This window comes from Dromaius novaehollandiae, unplaced genomic scaffold (assembly GCF_036370855.1).
Source record: "Dromaius novaehollandiae isolate bDroNov1 unplaced genomic scaffold, bDroNov1.hap1 HAP1_SCAFFOLD_59, whole genome shotgun sequence".
Classification (NCBI taxonomy): domain Eukaryota; kingdom Metazoa; phylum Chordata; class Aves; order Casuariiformes; family Dromaiidae; genus Dromaius; species Dromaius novaehollandiae.
The window spans coordinates 373,152-389,872 of NW_026991418.1; positions in this window are offsets into that span (position 1 = coordinate 373,152).

Here is a 16,721-nt window from a genome sequence, read left to right on the forward strand (position 1 = left end):
CCGTCGGCTGAGAAGCCGCCTGCTGCGAAGGGACAGCAGTCCTAGCAGTTAAAGACGCGGGTGGTGTGAGTGCAGTTCCCAGAGAGCGAGAGAAAGAGAGGGAGAGAAATAGTGTGTGTGATCACACCAGCTACAGGGACTGGTGTTACCGGGAAGGAAGTGCACTGCCTGATTTGCTTAAGACGCACTTTTCAGGAACTCAGTATGGGAAATAATTTCGGCATAGAAAAGGGAACGCCCTTAGCCGAAATTTTGGTAAACTGGAGTAAGATTGATGGTACCAAAAATTTAGGGAGAAAAAGGTTAGTCCAACTATGTCAGGAGGATTGGCCGTTCCTGACTAAGGAAGGTAATCTGGCAGAGCGATGGCCACCCCAGGGGTCCTTCAGTTACCAGGAACTAACTTTCCTGCGTCATCATTTGCAGAATAGGTTCCCCAGACAAATGGATTACTGGTATGTATGGGACAACTGGGCATTTGCTAGACGAAAGGAGGCGCCTAGGAAAGAGAGACTCTTTCCTCAGAATGCTGTAAGTACCGCAGCTGCTGAAACACTTGTGGAAACTATTCCACCCTATGCGCTACCCTCTGCTTCAGCTTCCCTACACCCCCGCTTGCCTTCCGCCCCCGCCTTTCAAGCTCCTCTGGAAGGCCTTCCTGTGCCAGGAGTGCCCCCACCCGGTCTGGAAGGGGTACCTCGGGTCGCCACAACACGAGTTTACCGACCCTGGAGACCCCAAGATTTAATTATATGGAGTCAACGGCTCCCCAGACTTAGGGATGATCCAGAAAGAGTGTTACAAATCATAAGGGGAATTATGCGGGCGTATGACCCTACCTGGGGAGATGTACAAATGCTCCTTGAATCTGTGTTCACTCCAGATGAAAGGTGCTCAATTTTGGATGCAAACCGCCGTTGGGCAGCAGAGGGGTGTGTTGGGGCTGCTCAAACAGCCTGGCCAGCTGTGGACCCCGGATGGAATCATAATGTAGATGCAGATTACAGGCAGTTGCAATTAGCCAGAGAGGGCTTAGAAGAAGCTATACGTTTGGCAGGACAAAAGACTGCAAATTGGTCTAAAGTAAGGGAGTGTCAGCAACAGGCAGAGGAACACCCCTCGGCTTTCTTTGCTAGGCTAATTAAGCAAGTCAGAATGTATGGGGGAGGACTAGACCCAGAAGCCGAGGCTAACAGGCCGCTAATGATTTCCACATTTGTAGACCAAGCAGCCCCGGACATTAGAAAGTAGTTTTCCAAACATGTTCCTGACTGGCCAGGAAAGCGAATGGATGAAATAATACGTTTAGCCACATTTGTGTATAATAGTCGAGAGGAGGAGAGGGCAAAAGAAAAGAGACAGCAAAAAAAAGAGGAAGTTAGTGTGTTAGCAGCTGTGTTAAGAGATGGATTTAGAGGACCCAGGGGGAGGGGACGTGAAAGAGCCAGGAGAGATAGATGGAACCAAAGTGAACGTGCTGTACAGTCAGGAGTTAATGATGTTTGTTATTATTGTGGGGAACAAGGACACTGGCAGCAGGAGTGCCCAGTGAGGCCCCGTGTAGTTAGGAACAGAGGAACCGGCATGAGACAATCAAACACTAAGGAGGAGACCAGGCGATTCCCAGTCAATCCACAATGAGAGGAAACAGGAGACTCAGAAAATACTGTGGAAATTGGAGTAAATTTATGGGATGTAGATTTGGATTTTGAGGGTCACGTAATGGCAATACAGAAGGTTTAGAAGTTCCCTTTCTAGTAGATACTGGAGCCACCCTTTCCCTTTTAAATTTTGAGCCTAAAGGATGCAAATCATCAGATAAAATAGTGATGCAAGGAGTGATGGGAAAGGGCGAATGAATGTTATCTAAGCCCTTATTACTCACTATTGGGGGTAAAACAGTGTGGGGACATTTTATAATTTCCACAGACGCACCTATATGCCTTTTGGGGAGAGATCTCCTGCAAGCCTTGGATACTCAGATCTGCTTACAGCCGGAAGGGATAAAGCTAATAATTATGGGTTCGTGTGTTCTGGCTAAGACACCAGAACCAGAGTCAACTAATCTGCAAATTCCAACAGGTTTAGAATCAGTTTCTAAAAAATTATGGAGCTCTTCAGGAATGGATGTGGGACTACTGAAATCAGCCAGTCCAGTCTCGATAAAAACAAAGGGGGGATTGCCTCCTGCAGTTAAACAATATCCTATCCCAAAGGAAGCAGAGAAGAATATCCAAAAACAAACTGATCATTATCTGAAAATGGGTATCCTTAGAGTCTGTGAATCCCCATATAACACCCCAATTCTGCCAGTTAAAAAGAACAGGCAAGATGCTGATGGTGATCCAGAGTATCGCTTTGTACAAGACTTCAGGGCTATAAACCAACATGTAGTTGCTCCACATCCAGTAGTCCCCGACCCATCAACCATTTTACTACAGATACCCCACTGGGCAACTTATTTTACTGTGATTGACCTAACAGCAGCCTTTTTTAGTATACCGATAGCTGAAGATAGCCAAGATCTCTTTGCTTTCACTTGGAAGGGACAACAATTAACTTGGACAAGGCTGCCACAGGGATTTACTGGGTCTCCGACTGTTTTTTCGCGTATACTTAAAAATGACCTCTCAGATATCGAACTTCCAGGACATTCTGTATTAATACAATATGTAGATGATTTGTTATTAGCAAGTGAAGATTATGAGACATGTTTGAAAGATACTGTTTCTCTATGTAACGCTCTTGCAGAAAAAGGGCATCGAGCATCTCTGTCTAAACTCCAGCTGTGTCAAAGAGAGGTAAAATATTTGGGTTTTATCTTAAGAGAAGGACACAGGTTAGTTGATCCAGAACGAGTAAAGACAATTCTTGATATGCCTCGTCCTGTAACAAAAAAACAGCTTAGGGGATTTTTAGGAGCTGTAGGATTCTGCCGACCGTGGATTCCGGGGTTAGCAGAACTTACTAAGCCTCTGGTACAGGCAACAAAAAAGGAGGAGATAGAGCCTTTGGCCTGGGGCCCAGAAAGGGAGAAAGCTTTTACATCTGTGAAAAAAGCGTTGGTTTCAGCCCCTGCTCTTGGGTTACCAGATTATAGCAAACTATTTGAATTATTTGTCCATGAGCGACAGGGAGTAGCAAGTGGGGTACTCACCCAAAAACTAGGCCCTCACCGTAGACCAGTGGCCTATTACTCCACGCAACTAGATGAGGTAGCTAAAGGCACTCCAGGACGCATCAGAGCAATAGCAGCTACTGCAGCTCTTACTGAAAAAAACACGACCTGTGGTTTTGGGTCATTCATTGACTGTGTATGTGCCACAATAAGTAGAACTGTTAATGAAGCAATATGCGACTCGAGCACTATCCCCACAGAGAGCTGACCGCTATGAACTGATAATACTGCATGCAGATAATGTGACTTTCAAAAGATGCAATATTTTGAATCCAGCAACCGGTAATTACAGCACATGTGTGATTAAAATTTAATTTGTTTTGATTTGGCTCTGAACTTTACTTGGGGGAACCTAGGGTCGAGCCCTGTTATGGTGGCCGACAAGCCTAATTTCCGTAACAGGCCGATGAGGCTGCAAAAAGGGCAGCATTATCCATGTCAGTGGCAGCATTAGTTCCAGAGAGAATGTTAAAAATGGAAATTCCAGTATACACTGAAAAAGAAAATAAATTAGCAGAAATACTGAAATGCATAAAAACTCCTGAAGGATGGTGGGTGACATCTACTGGACAGTGTGTGGTAACTTTGCCGATAATGAAGAAGCTGATGAAGCAAATACATGGTAGTACCCACATGGGAGCTGAGGCATTGGTTGAAACAGTTAAAAGATTTGCTGTGGGAGTTAGTATGTTAATAATTGCAAAGGGTATTACACAAAAATGTGAAATCTGTCTTAGAAATAATCCCAGGATTCAGAAGAAGCCCCCCCAGGGGAAGTAAAAAGGGGCTTCATGCCTGGGGATTACTGGCAAATTGATTTTTCTGAATTACCAAGATGTAATGGATATAAACATTTGTTGGTAATTGTTGACACCTTTTCAGGATGGCCTGAGGCTTTCCCGTGTCGTACCACTAAAGCAGGGGAGGTAGTGAAAATGTTATTAAAAGAAATCATACCAAGATTTAGGGTACCAGAAGGGTTTTCTTCAGATAGGGGACCTCATTTTATAGCAGAAATAGTACAACAAATCTCAAAAATACTACAAATTAAATGGGACTTACATACCCCCTGGAGGCCACAATCCAGTGGAAAAGTGGAAAGAATGAATCAAACAATTAAGAGACAGGTAGGAAAATTGTGTCAGGAGACTCAGATGAAATGGACTGATGTTTTACCTCTGGCATTATTAAGAACCAGAATAACCCCAAGGGTTAGGGAGAAAGTTAGTCCATTTGAGATTCTGTATGGCAAACCTTACACTGTAAATTTAACTGGAAATGAAATTCAAATGCACGTTAAGTGTGATCAAATTTTAAGTGATTATCTCTTGTCTATGGCAAAGGTTCTTCTCTCCGTAGGTACATCCAGTTATACTTTTAGATTACACCCGAGTGAAAGCAGTACCTCGAGAGACGTGGAAAGCTGAACAAGTTCAACCTCTAAAGTTAAAAATATATAAAGATATATGAGATGTATTAGAAGCGAATCGGTTTTAAATTTAGATTGTATTCAGGGAAAAAATGCTTTAATCTGATTGTTAGGAATAGGGTTAATATTGTTGTTACGGTATCTGTGTAAAAATGATGTTCTCCTTAACAACCAGGGGAGAAATGTGGTGGTTAGTTTTTCTAGGTTACCTGAGCCAAACAATTAAAGGGAATCAGGAAGGATTTTGGAGTCACAATCTCCATTTGGAAGTAATTACGAAATCTATGAAGATAGTTAACCAGAGGGATTGCTGGGTGTGTACCCACTTCCCTGAACTTTCCAACAAGGGCTTCCCACTAATTGGAGTGCCTATGAAACAACCAAACAGGAATGCGAAGTCCAGAGGGTGACAGGAGATTATTATCAATGTATCCAAAGATGTAATAATAGTAATAAATGGTGGGAGAAAACTATACTTTATGGAAAGCAACCGATCAACTGTACTGGAGCCATTAAGGTAGGAGGTCATAAAGATTGCTCTCGGATACCTGAATAGGTTATAAGTGGCCAAGTAAGGAACTAAATGGGTGGCGTGTTCCAAAAGGTAGTGGATGGTATTGGTTGTGTGGAAACAAGGCACGAAAAGTGCTACCTCCTAATTGGTCAGGGACATGTACTTTAGGGGCAATAATCCCTAATGTTACTATAAGAAAAGAATTGAGTAATAAATACCAAAAATCCTGGCTAAGAACATTCATAAGGAGACAAAAGAGGGTCAATAATCCTTTAATAGATCGACCTACTAGGTTGCAGTCATTCGTAAGGTGGCTGTTTCCACAACTGGGAGTGAGTGAACTTGAAAAAGCAATAGTAAATATTTCAGCAGTTATTGAAAAAAATAGGGAATAAAACCTCTGATGCCACTGCAGCTTTACAAGAGGAGGTTTCAGAAATTGCGAAAATAACTACCCAAAACAGGATGGCTCTAGAGATGTTATTGGCATCTCAGGGAGGAGTATGTACAGTAATAAATACTAGTTGCTGTGTATATGTGGATCAAAGCGGGAGAATTTCTACCGATCTAAATGAAATCTGGAAGCAGACTGAAATCTTACATGGGGTTCAGAAAGAGGATACCTCTTTTGGATTTGAAGAAACATGGAAATGGTTGACTTCCTGGTTCCCTGACGTGAGCTCATGGGTTAGAAAGTGTTTAACAATTTTGGGAATGGTGTTAGTAGTTTTTGTATGCGTTTATGTAGTGATTCAATGCATTTGTAGATGTTGTACAAAATTAATATGGGAAAGATTTTAAAAGAGTGAGACTAATATGAAAATGATCATATAAGTCTCAAAGGGGGGAATTGTTACAAGACAACCCTGGGAAGCTCAGAAGGAATGCGTGAACTAGGTAGATTAGGATAACTTCTAACATTAAGTCTGAAGTGGTCTAGAGGTAGCCACTTAGGTAAAACTTGCTTCATGAGTAGCTAAATTTGCTGAAGCCTTAGGCCACACTCCTAGTTCAGTAAGAAAGGGCCCCAGAGCTGGTGCAGGCTGGAAAGATAAGGGAGTTACAAGCAGTTTGCATTCCTGTGCCCCACACTCCGAAAGGGAGGATGTCAAGGCTTTGAAATAAGGCCTGCTTGGGCACCAGGACCTTGGGAAGCAAAACCTCCTCTCACTGCTGAAACAATGTTAATTAAGGGGTCTGGACTATCTCCCCCTTGTCAGGACTTTGGGAGATAACACCTACTGTCCCTGCTGGGGCAGTGTCAATTGATCTCCCCTCATCAGGACCTTGGGAGACAGGGATGGGACCCGGGGAATGAAGAAATCACTAACCAATCAGTGTAAAAGGGAAAATTGCAAATCTGGCAATTTGTTTGTATAAATGCTACTTGAAAAGTTGGGGGGTGGGGGTGTGTGCTTGATTTGTGGGAAACGACCGAGCACCCAGGCTTGTGCAACTCTGAAATAAATAAGCAAATGTCTCTCCTGAGTGTGTAATTATTGGCTTATTGCACACCAGGCAACGAATCCACTTTTCGGACAACAGCAGCAGCCTCAGTGCCTGATATACGAGGGGCAGGCCAGTGCCTGCTGGCTGTGCTTGTGAGGTCACAGCAGCCTCACAGCCACAGTGCTTAATAGGCGAGTGGCAGGATCCTGTAAGCCAGCTTTTTTTGTGAGGTTAGAGCACTCTCATTGCCTCATAGGCCAGTGGCAGACCCCTGTTTGCTGGCTGTGCTTGTGAAGTCAAAGCAGTCCCAGTGCCTGATACACCAGGGGCAGGGCCCTGGCTGCATTCTGTGCTTGTGAGGTCACATTTGTCTCAGTGCTTCACAAGGCAGTGGCAGTCCCCTGGCTGTGCTTGTGAGGTCACAGCAGCCTCCATGCCCTATACGCCAGTGGCAGGCCAATGGATGATGGCTGTGCTTGTGAGGTCACAATAACCTCAGGGCCTGATAGGCCAGTGTCAGCTTCCTGGGTGCTGGCTGTGCTTGTGAAGTCAAAGCAGTCCCAGTGCATCATACACCAGGGGCATCCCCTGGCTGCTGGCGGTGCTTGTGAGGTCACAGCAGCCTCAGTGCCTCCTAGGCCAGTGGCAGGCTCATGGCTGCTGGCTGTGCTTGTGAGGTCACAGCAGCCTCAGTGCCTCCTAGGACAGTGTCAGGCTCATGGCTGCTGGCTGTGCTTGTGAGGTCACAGCAGCCTCAGTGCCTCCTAGGCCAGTGGCATGCTCCTGGCTGCTCGCTGTGCTTGTGAGGTCACAGCAGCCTCCATGCCTCCTAGGCCAGTGGCAAGCTCATGGCTGCTGGCTGAGCTTGTGAGGTCACAGCAACCTCAGTACCTCATAAGCCAGTGGCAGGCCCCTGACTGCTAGCTGTGCTGGTGAGGTCAAAGCAGCCTCCGTGCCTCCTATGGCAGTGGCAGGCTCCTGGCTGCTGGCTGTGCTTGTGAGGTCACAGCAGCCTCAGTGCCTCCTAGGCCACTGGCTAGCTCATGGCTGCTGGCTGAGCTTGTGAGGTTACAGCAACCTCAGTGCCTCAAAGGCCAGTGGCAGGCTCATGGTTGCTGGCTGTGCTTGTGAGGTCACAGCAGCCTCAGTGCCTCCTAGGCCAGTGGCATGCTCATGACTGCTGGCTGTGCTTGTGAGGTCACAGCAGCCTCAGTGCCTCCTAGGCCAGTGGCAGGCTCATGGTTGCTGGCTGTGCTTGTGAGGTCACAGCACCCTCAGTGCCTCATAGGTTAGTGTCCAGCGCCCCCTGCTGGCTGTGCTTGTGATGTCACAGCAGCCTGAGTGCCTCTCAGGCCAGTGTCAGGCTCCTGGCTGCTGGCTGTGCTTGTGAGGTCACAGCAGCCTCAGTGCCTCATAAGTTAGTCTACAGGGCCTCCTGCTGGCTGTGCTTCTGAGTTGACAGCAGCGTCAGCGCCTCCTAGGGCAGTGGGAGGCTAATGGCGGCTGCCTGTGCTTGTGAGGTCACAGCAGCCTCCGTGCTGTATAGGCCAGTGGCAGGCCCATAGCTGCTGGCTGTGCTTGTGAGGTCACAGCAGTCCTATTGCCTGATAGGCTTGTGGCAGGCCCCTGGCTGCTGGCTGTGCTTGTGAGGTCACAGCATCCTCAGTGCCTCATAGGCCAGTGGCAGGCCCATAGCTGCTGGCTGTGCTTGTGAGGTCACAGCAGTCCTATTTCCTGATAGGCCCGTGGGAGGCCCCATCTGCTGGCTGCCTTTTGAGGTCACATTTGTCTCTGTACCTTATAGGGCAATGGCAGGCCTCTGGCTCCTCGCTGTGCTTGTGAGGTCACAGCAGCCTCAGTGCCCTATAGGCCCGTGGCAGGCCCATAGCTGCTGGCTGTGCTTGTGAGGTCACAGCAGTCCTATTGCCTGACAGGCCAGTGGCAGACCCACAGCTGCTGGCTTTGCTTGTGACGTCACAGCAGCCTCAGTGTCTTATAGGGCAGTTGGATGCCCATGCCTGCTGGCCGTGCTTGTGAGGTCACAGCAGCCTCAGTGCCTGATAGGCCAGTTTGAGGCCAATGACTGCTGGGTGGGCTTGTGAGGTCAGAGAAGCCTCAGTGCCCTACAGGGCAGTGGCAGGCCCCTGACTGTTTACTGTGCTTCTGAGTTGACAGCAGTGTCAGCGCCTCATCGGGCAGTGGGAGGCCCCGGCTGCTGCCTGTGCTTGTGAGGTGACATCAGCCTCCGTGCCTCATAGTTCAGTGGCAGGCCCAAAGCTGCTGTCTGTGCTTGTGAGGTCACAGCAGTCCCATGGCCCGATAGGCCAGTGGCAGGCCCATAGCTGCTGGCTGTGCTTGTGAGGTCACAGCAGCCTCCGTTCCCGATAGGCCAGCAGCAGGCCACTGGCTGCTGACTGTGCTTGTGAGGTCACAGCAGCCTCAGTGCCTCATAGGCCAGTGGCAGGCCCATAGCTGCTGGCTGTGCTTGTCAGGTCACAGCAGTGCTATTCCTGATAGGCCCGTGGGAGGCCTCTGTCTGCTGGCTGCCTTTTGAGGTCACATTTGTCTCTGTACCTTATAGTGCAGTGGGAGGCCCCTGGCTGCTGGCTGTGCTTGTGAGGTCATAGCAGCCTCAGTGCCTCATAGGCCAGTGGCAGGCCCATAGCTGCTGGCTGTGCTCGTGAGGTCACAGCAGTCCCATTGCCTGATATGCCAGTGGGATGCCCAAGGCTGTTTGCTGTGCTCGTGAGGTCACAGCAGCCTCTGTGCCCTATAGGGCAGTGGCAGGCTCATGGCTGTTTGCTGTGCTTGTGAGCTCACAGCAGTCCTATTGCCTGATAGGCCAGTGCGAGGCCATTGGCTGCTGGCTGTCCTTTTGAGCTCACAGCAGTCTGAGTGCCTGATAGCCAGTGGCAGACCCACAGCTGCTGGCTGTGCTCGTGAGGTCACAGCAGTCCCAATGCCTGATAGGCCAGTGCGAGGCCATTGGCTGCTGGCTCTCCTTTTGAGGTCACAGCAGTCTGAGTGACTGATAGGCCAGTGGCAGGCCTCTGCGTGCTGGCTGCATTTTGAGGTCACCTTGGTCTCAGTGCCTCATCAGGCAGTGGGATGCCCATAGCTGCTGACTCTGCTTGTGAGCTCACAGAAGTACCAGTGCCTGATAGGCCACTGGCAGGCCCCAGGCGGCTTCCTGTCCTTGTCAGGTCACATCAGCCTCTGTGTCTGATAGGGAAGTGGAAGGTGTTGTAGAGGCCTCTGACTGCCTTTTTTTGTGGCGCAGGGGCCTCCAAGTGCCTTTTCTTGTGGTGTAGGGGCCTCCGAGTGCTGTTATTTTGGGGTGTGTGGTCCTCCATGTATCTTTTTTTTGTGGTGTAGTGGCCCCGAGTGCCTTTTCTTCTGGTGCAGGGCACGCCGAGTGCCTTTCTTTCTGCTGCAGGGGCCTCCGAGTGCCTTTTTTTGCATTGTAGCAGCCCCCAAGTGCCTTTTTTTGTGCTGTAGGGGCCTCCGAGTGCCTTTTTTTGTGCTGTAGGGGCCTCCGAGTGCCTTTTTTTGTGGTGTACGGGCCTCCGAGTGCCTTTTTTTCCAGTGTAGGGGCAGCCGAGTGCCTTTTTTTGTGGTGTACGGGCCTCCGAGTGCCTTTTTTTTTTGTGGTGTCGGAGCCTCTGAGTGCATTTTCTTTTGCGGTGCACTGGCCTCCAAGTGCCCTGTTTTTCAGTGCACTGGCCTCCAAGTGCCTTTTTTTGTGGTGTGGAGGCCTCTGAGTGCATTTTTTTGAGGTGCAGGAGCCTCCGAGTGCCTTTATTTCCAGTGTAGGGGCCTCCGAGTGCCTTTTTTTGCATTGTAGCAGCCCCCAAGTGCCTTTTTTTGTGCTGTAGGGGCCTCCGAGTGCCTTTTTTTCCAGTGTAGGGGCAGCCGAGTGCTTTTTCTTGTGGTGTAGGGGCCTCCGAGTGCATTTTTTTCTGTTGCAGGTGCCTCCGAGTGCGTTTCTCTGTGGTGTAGCGGCCTACGAGTGCCATTTTTTCTGGTGTACAGGCCTGCAAGTGCCTCTTTTTGCAGTGCAGGAGCCTCCGAGTGCCTCTTTTGGTGGTGCTGGGCCCTCCGAGTGCCTTGTTTCACATTGTAGCAGCCGCCGAGTGCCTTTTTTTGCAGTGTAGGGGCCACTGAGTGCCTTTTTCTGGGGTGTAGAGGCCTCCAAGTGCCTGTTTTTCCACTGTAAGGGCAGCTGAGTGCCTTTTTTTGTGCTGCAGGGCCCTCTGAGTGCCTTTCTTTCCGGTGTAGGGGCACCAGAGTGCCTTTTTTTGAGATGCTGGGGCCTCAGGGTGCATTTTTTTGCAGTGTAGTAGCCTCCAAGTGCCTTTTTTTGCAATGTAGGGGCTTCCGAGTGCCTTTTTTGGTGGTGCAGGGGCCTCCGCGTGCCTTCTTTTGTGGTGCAGGAGCCTCCGAGTGCCTTTTTTTTCTGGTGTACAGGCCTGCAAGTGCCTCTTTTTCCAGTGTAGGAGCCTCAGAGTGCCTTTTTTGGTGGTGCAGGGCCCTCCAAGTGCCTTGTTTCACATTGTAGCAGCCCCCGAGTGCCTTTGTTTGTGCTGTCGGGGCCACCCAGTACCTTTTTTTGTGGTGTGGTCCTCCGAGTGCCTTTTTTTTGTGGTGTAGAGGCCTCTGAGTGCCTTTTTTTGCTGTGCAGGGGCCTGTGATTGACTTTTTTGGCAGTGCAGGGGCCACCGAGTGCCTTTTCTTGTGGTGCACTGGCCTCCGAGTACGTTTTATTCCAGTGTAGGGGCCTCTGAGTACCTTTTTTTGCATTGTAGCAGCCCCCAAGTGCCTTTTTTTGTGCTGTAGGGGCCTCCGAGTGCCTTTTTTTCCAGTGTAGGGGCAGCCGAGTGCCTTTTTTTGTGCTGCAGGGCCCTCCGAGCGCCTTTCTTTCCAGTGTAGGGGCCATCGAGTGCCTTTTTTTGCGGTGCAGGGGCCTCAGGGTGCGTTTATTTGCAGTGTAGTAGCCTCCAAGTGCCTTTTTTTGCAATGTGGGGGCCTTTCTTGGTGGTGTAGGGGCCTCTGAGTGCCTTCTTTTGTGGTGCAGGAGCCTCCGAGTGCCTTTTTTTCTGGTGTACAGGCCTGCAAGTGCCTCTTTTTCCAGTGCAGGAGCCTCCGAGTGCCTTTTGTGGTGGTGCCAGGCCCTCCAAGTGCCTTGTTTCACATTGTAGCAGCCCCCAAGAGCCTTTGTTTGTGCTGTAGGGGCCACTGAGTGCCTTTTTTTGTGGTGTACGAGCCTCCGAGTGCCTTTTTTTGCATTGTAGCAGCCTCCAAGTGCCTTTTTTGTGGTGCACTGGCCTCTGAGTGCCTTTTTTTCCAGTACAGGGGCCACCGAGTGCCTTTCTCTACAGTGTAGCAGCCTCCGAGTGCCTTTTTTTGTGGTGCAGGGCCCTCCGAGTGCCTTTTTTCCTGGTGTACAGGCCTGCAAGTGCCTCTTTTTCCAGTGTAGGAGCCTCCGAGTGCCTTTTTTGGTGGTGCAGGGCCCTCCAAGTGCCTTGTTTCACATTGTAGTAGCCCCCGAGTAGCTTTTCTTGTGCTGTAGGGGCCACCGAGTACCTTTTCTTGTGGTTCAGGGGCCTCCGAGTGCCTTTTGTTCCAGTGTAGAGGCCTCCAAGTGCCCTGTTTTTGCAGTGTACTGGCCTCCGAGTGCCTTTTTCTCCAGCATAAGACCCTCCTAGTGCCTTTTCTTTGTGGTGTAGAGGCCTCCAAGTGCCTTTTTTTGGGGTGCACTGGCCTCCGAGTGCCTTTTATTCCAGTGTAGGGGCCTCCGAGTGCCTTTTTTTGCATTGTAGCAGCCCCCGAGTGCCTTTTTCTGTGGTGTAGGGGCCACCAAATGCCTTTTTTTTGCAATGTAGGGGCCTCAGGGTGCCTTTTTTGCAGTGTAGTAGCCTCCAAGTGCCTTTTTTTGCAGTAAAGGGCCCTCCCCTTTTTTTGTGGTGTAGGGGCCACCGAATGCCCTTTTTTGCGGTGCAGGGGCCTCAGGGTGCATTTTTTTGCAGTGTAGTAGCCTCCAAGTGCCTTTTTTTTGTAATGTAGGTGCTTCTGAGTGCCTTCTTTTGTGGTGCAGGGGCCTCCGAGTGCCTTCTTTTGTGGTGCAGGGGCCTCCGAGTGCCTTTTTTTCCAGTGTACAGGCCTGCAAGTGCCTCTTTTTCCAGTGCAGGGGCCTCCGAGTGCCTTTTTTGGTGGTGCAGGGCCCTCCGAGTGCCTTGTTTCACATTGTAGCAGCCCCCGAGTGCCTTTTTTTGTGCTGTAGGAGCCACTGAGTGCCTCTTCTTGTGGTTCAGGGGCCTCCGAGTGCTGTTATTTTGGGGTGTGTGGTCCTCCATGTACCTTTTTTTTTGCGGTGTAGTGGCCCCGAGTGCCTTTTCTTGTGGTTCAGGGGCCTCCGAGTGCCTTCTTTTCTGGTGCAGGGCCCTCCAAGTGCCTTTTTTTTGCATTGTAGCAGCCCCCAAGTGCCTTTTTTTGTGCTGTAGGGGCCCCCAAGTGCCTTTTTTTCCAGTGTAGGGGCAGCCGAGTGCCTTTTTTTGTGGTGTGGTCCTCCAAGTGCCTTTCTTTTGTGGTGTCGGGGCCTCTGAGTGCATTTGTTTTTGCGGTGCACTGGCCTCCAAGTGCCCTGTTTTTCAGTGCACTGGCCTCCGAGTGCCTTTTTTTGCGGTGTGCAGGCCTCCGAGTGCCTTTTTTTGCAGTGCAGGGGCTACTAAGTGCCTTTTTTTGCTGTGCGTGGGCCTCAGGGTGCATTTCTTTGCAGTGTAGTAGCCTCCAAGTGCCTTTTTTTGCAATGTGGGGGCCACCGAGTGCCTTTCTTGGTGGTGTAGGGGCCTCTGAGTGCCTTCTTTTGTGGTGCAGGAGCCTCCGAGTGCCTTTTTTTCTGGTGTACAGGCCTGCAAGTGCCTCTTTTTCCAGTGCAGGAGCCTCCGAGTGCCTTTTGTGGTGGTGCCAGGCCCTCCAAGTGCCTTGTTTCACATTGTAGCAGCCCCCAAGAGCCTTTGTTTGTGCTGTAGGGGCCACTGAGTGTCTTTTTTTGTGGTGTACGAGCCTCCGAGTGCCTTTTTTTGCATTGTAGCAGCCTCCGAGTGCCTTTTTTTGTGGTGCACTGGCCTCTGAGTGCCTTTTTTTCCAGTACAGGGGCCACCGAGTGCCTTTCTCTACAGTGTAGCAGCCTCCGAGTGCCTTTTTTTGTGGTGCAGGGCCCTCCGAGTGCCTTTTTTTCTGGTGTACAGGCCTGCAAGTGCCTCTTTTTCCAGTGCAGGGGCCTCCGAGTGCCTTTTTTGGTGGTGCAGGGCCCTCCGAGTGCCTTGTTTCACATTGTAGCAGCCCCCGAGTGCCTTTTTTTGTGCTGTAGGAGCCACTGAGTGCCTCTTCTTGTGGTTCAGGGGCCTCCGAGTGCTGTTATTTTGGGGTGTGTGGTCCTCCATGTACCTTTTTTTTTGCGGTGTAGTGGCCCCGAGTGCCTTTTCTTGTGGTTCAGGGGCCTCCGAGTGCCTTCTTTTCTGGTGCAGGGCCCTCCAAGTGCCTTTTTTTTGCATTGTAGCAGCCCCCAAGTGCCTTTTTTTGTGCTGTAGGGGCCCCCAAGTGCCTTTTTTTCCAGTGTAGGGGCAGCCGAGTGCCTTTTTTTGTGGTGTGGTCCTCCAAGTGCCTTTCTTTTGTGGTGTCGGGGCCTCTGAGTGCATTTGTTTTTGCGGTGCACTGGCCTCCAAGTGCCCTGTTTTTCAGTGCACTGGCCTCCGAGTGCCTTTTTTTGCGGTGTGCAGGCCTCCGAGTGCCTTTTTTTGCAGTGCAGGGGCTACTAAGTGCCTTTTTTTGCTGTGCGTGGGCCTCAGGGTGCATTTCTTTGCAGTGTAGTAGCCTCCAAGTGCCTTTTTTTGCAATGTGGGGGCCACCGAGTGCCTTTCTTGGTGGTGTAGGGGCCTCTGAGTGCCTTCTTTTGTGGTGCAGGAGCCTGCGAGTGCCTTTTTTTCTGGTGTACAGGCCTGCAAGTGCCTCTTTTTCCAGTGCAGGAGCCTCCGAGTGCCTTTTGTGGTGGTGCCAGGCCCTCCAAGTGCCTTGTTTCACATTGTAGCAGCCCCCAAGAGCCTTTGTTTGTGCTGTAGGGGCCACTGAGTGCCTTTTTTTGTGGTGTACGAGCCTCCGAGTGCCTTTTTTTGCATTGTAGCAGCCTCCGAGTGCCTTTTTTTGTGGTGCACTGGCCTCTGAGTGCCTTTTTTTCCAGTACAGGGGCCACCGAGTGCCTTTCTCTACAGTGTAGCAGCCTCCGAGTGCCTTTTTTTGTGGTGCAGGGCCCTCCGAGTGCCTTTTTTTCTGGTGTACAGGCCTGCAAGTGCCTCTTTTTCCAGTGTAGGAGCCTCCGAGTGCCTTTTTTGGTGGTGCAGGGCCCTCCAAGTGCCTTGTTTCACATTGTAGCAGCCCCCGAGTAGCTTTTCTTGTGCTGTAGGGGCCACCGAGTACCTTTTCTTATGGTTCAGGGGCCTCCGAGTGCCTTTTGTTCCAGTGTAGAGGCCTCCAAGTGCCCTGTTTTTGCAGTGTACTGGCCTCCGAGTGCCTTTTTCTCCAGCATAAGACCCTCCTAGTGCCTTTTCTTTGTGGTGTAGAGGCCTCCAAGTGCCTTTTTTTGGGGTGCACTGGCCTCCGAGTGCCTTTTATTCCAGTGTAGGGGCCTCCGAGTGCCTTTTTTTGCATTGTAGCAGCCCCCGAGTGCCTTTTTCTGTGGTGTAGGGGCCACCAAATGCCTTTTTTTTTGCAATGTAGGGGCCTCAGGGTGCCTTTTTTGCAGTGTAGTAGCCTGCAAGTGCCTTTTTTTGCAGTAAAGGGCCCTCCCCTTTTTTTGTGGTGTAGGGGCCACCGAATGCCCTTTTTTGCGGTGCAGGGGCCTCAGGGTGCATTTTTTTGCAGTGTAGTAGCCTCCAAGTGCCTTTTTTTGCAATGTAGGGGCTTCCGAGTGCCTTTTTTGGTGGTGCAGGGGCCTCCGCGTGCCTTCTTTTGTGGTGCAGGAGCCTCCGAGTGCCTTTTTTTTCTGGTGTACAGGCCTGCAAGTGCCTCTTTTTCCAGTGTAGGAGCCTCAGAGTGCCTTTTTTGGTGGTGCAGGGCCCTCCAAGTGCCTTGTTTCACATTGTAGCAGCCCCCGAGTGCCTTTGTTTGTGCTGTCGGGGCCACCCAGTACCTTTTTTTGTGGTGTGGTCCTCCGAGTGCCTTTTTTTTGTGGTGTAGAGGCCTCTGAGTGCCTTTTTTTGCTGTGCAGGGGCCTGTGATTGACTTTTTTGGCAGTGCAGGGGCCACCGAGTGCCTTTTCTTGTGGTGCACTGGCCTCCGAGTACGTTTTATTCCAGTGTAGGGGCCTCTGAGTACCTTTTTTTGCATTGTAGCAGCCCCCAAGTGCCTTTTTTTGTGCTGTAGGGGCCTCCGAGTGCCTTTTTTTCCAGTGTAGGGGCAGCCGAGTGCCTTTTTTTGTGCTGCAGGGCCCTCCGAGCGCCTTTCTTTCCAGTGTAGGGGCCATCGAGTGCCTTTTTTTGCGGTGCAGGGGCCTCAGGGTGCGTTTATTTGCAGTGTAGTAGCCTCCAAGTGCCTTTTTTTGCAATGTGGGGGCCTTTCTTGGTGGTGTAGGGGCCTCTGAGTGCCTTCTTTTGTGGTGCAGGAGCCTCCGAGTGCCTTTTTTTCTGGTGTACAGGCCTGCAAGTGCCTCTTTTTCCAGTGCAGGAGCCTCCGAGTGCCTTTTGTGGTGGTGCCAGGCCCTCCAAGTGCCTTGTTTCACATTGTAGCAGCCCCCAAGAGCCTTTGTTTGTGCTGTAGGGGCCACTGAGTGCCTTTTTTTGTGGTGTACGAGCCTCCGAGTGCCTTTTTTTGCATTGTAGCAGCCTCCAAGTGCCTTTTTTGTGGTGCACTGGCCTCTGAGTGCCTTTTTTTCCAGTACAGGGGCCACCGAGTGCCTTTCTCTACAGTGTAGCAGCCTCCGAGTGCCTTTTTTTGTGGTGCAGGGCCCTCCGAGTGCCTTTTTTCCTGGTGTACAGGCCTGCAAGTGCCTCTTTTTCCAGTGTAGGAGCCTCCGAGTGCCTTTTTTGGTGGTGCAGGGCCCTCCAAGTGCCTTGTTTCACATTGTAGCAGCCCCCGAGTAGCTTTTCTTGTGCTGTAGG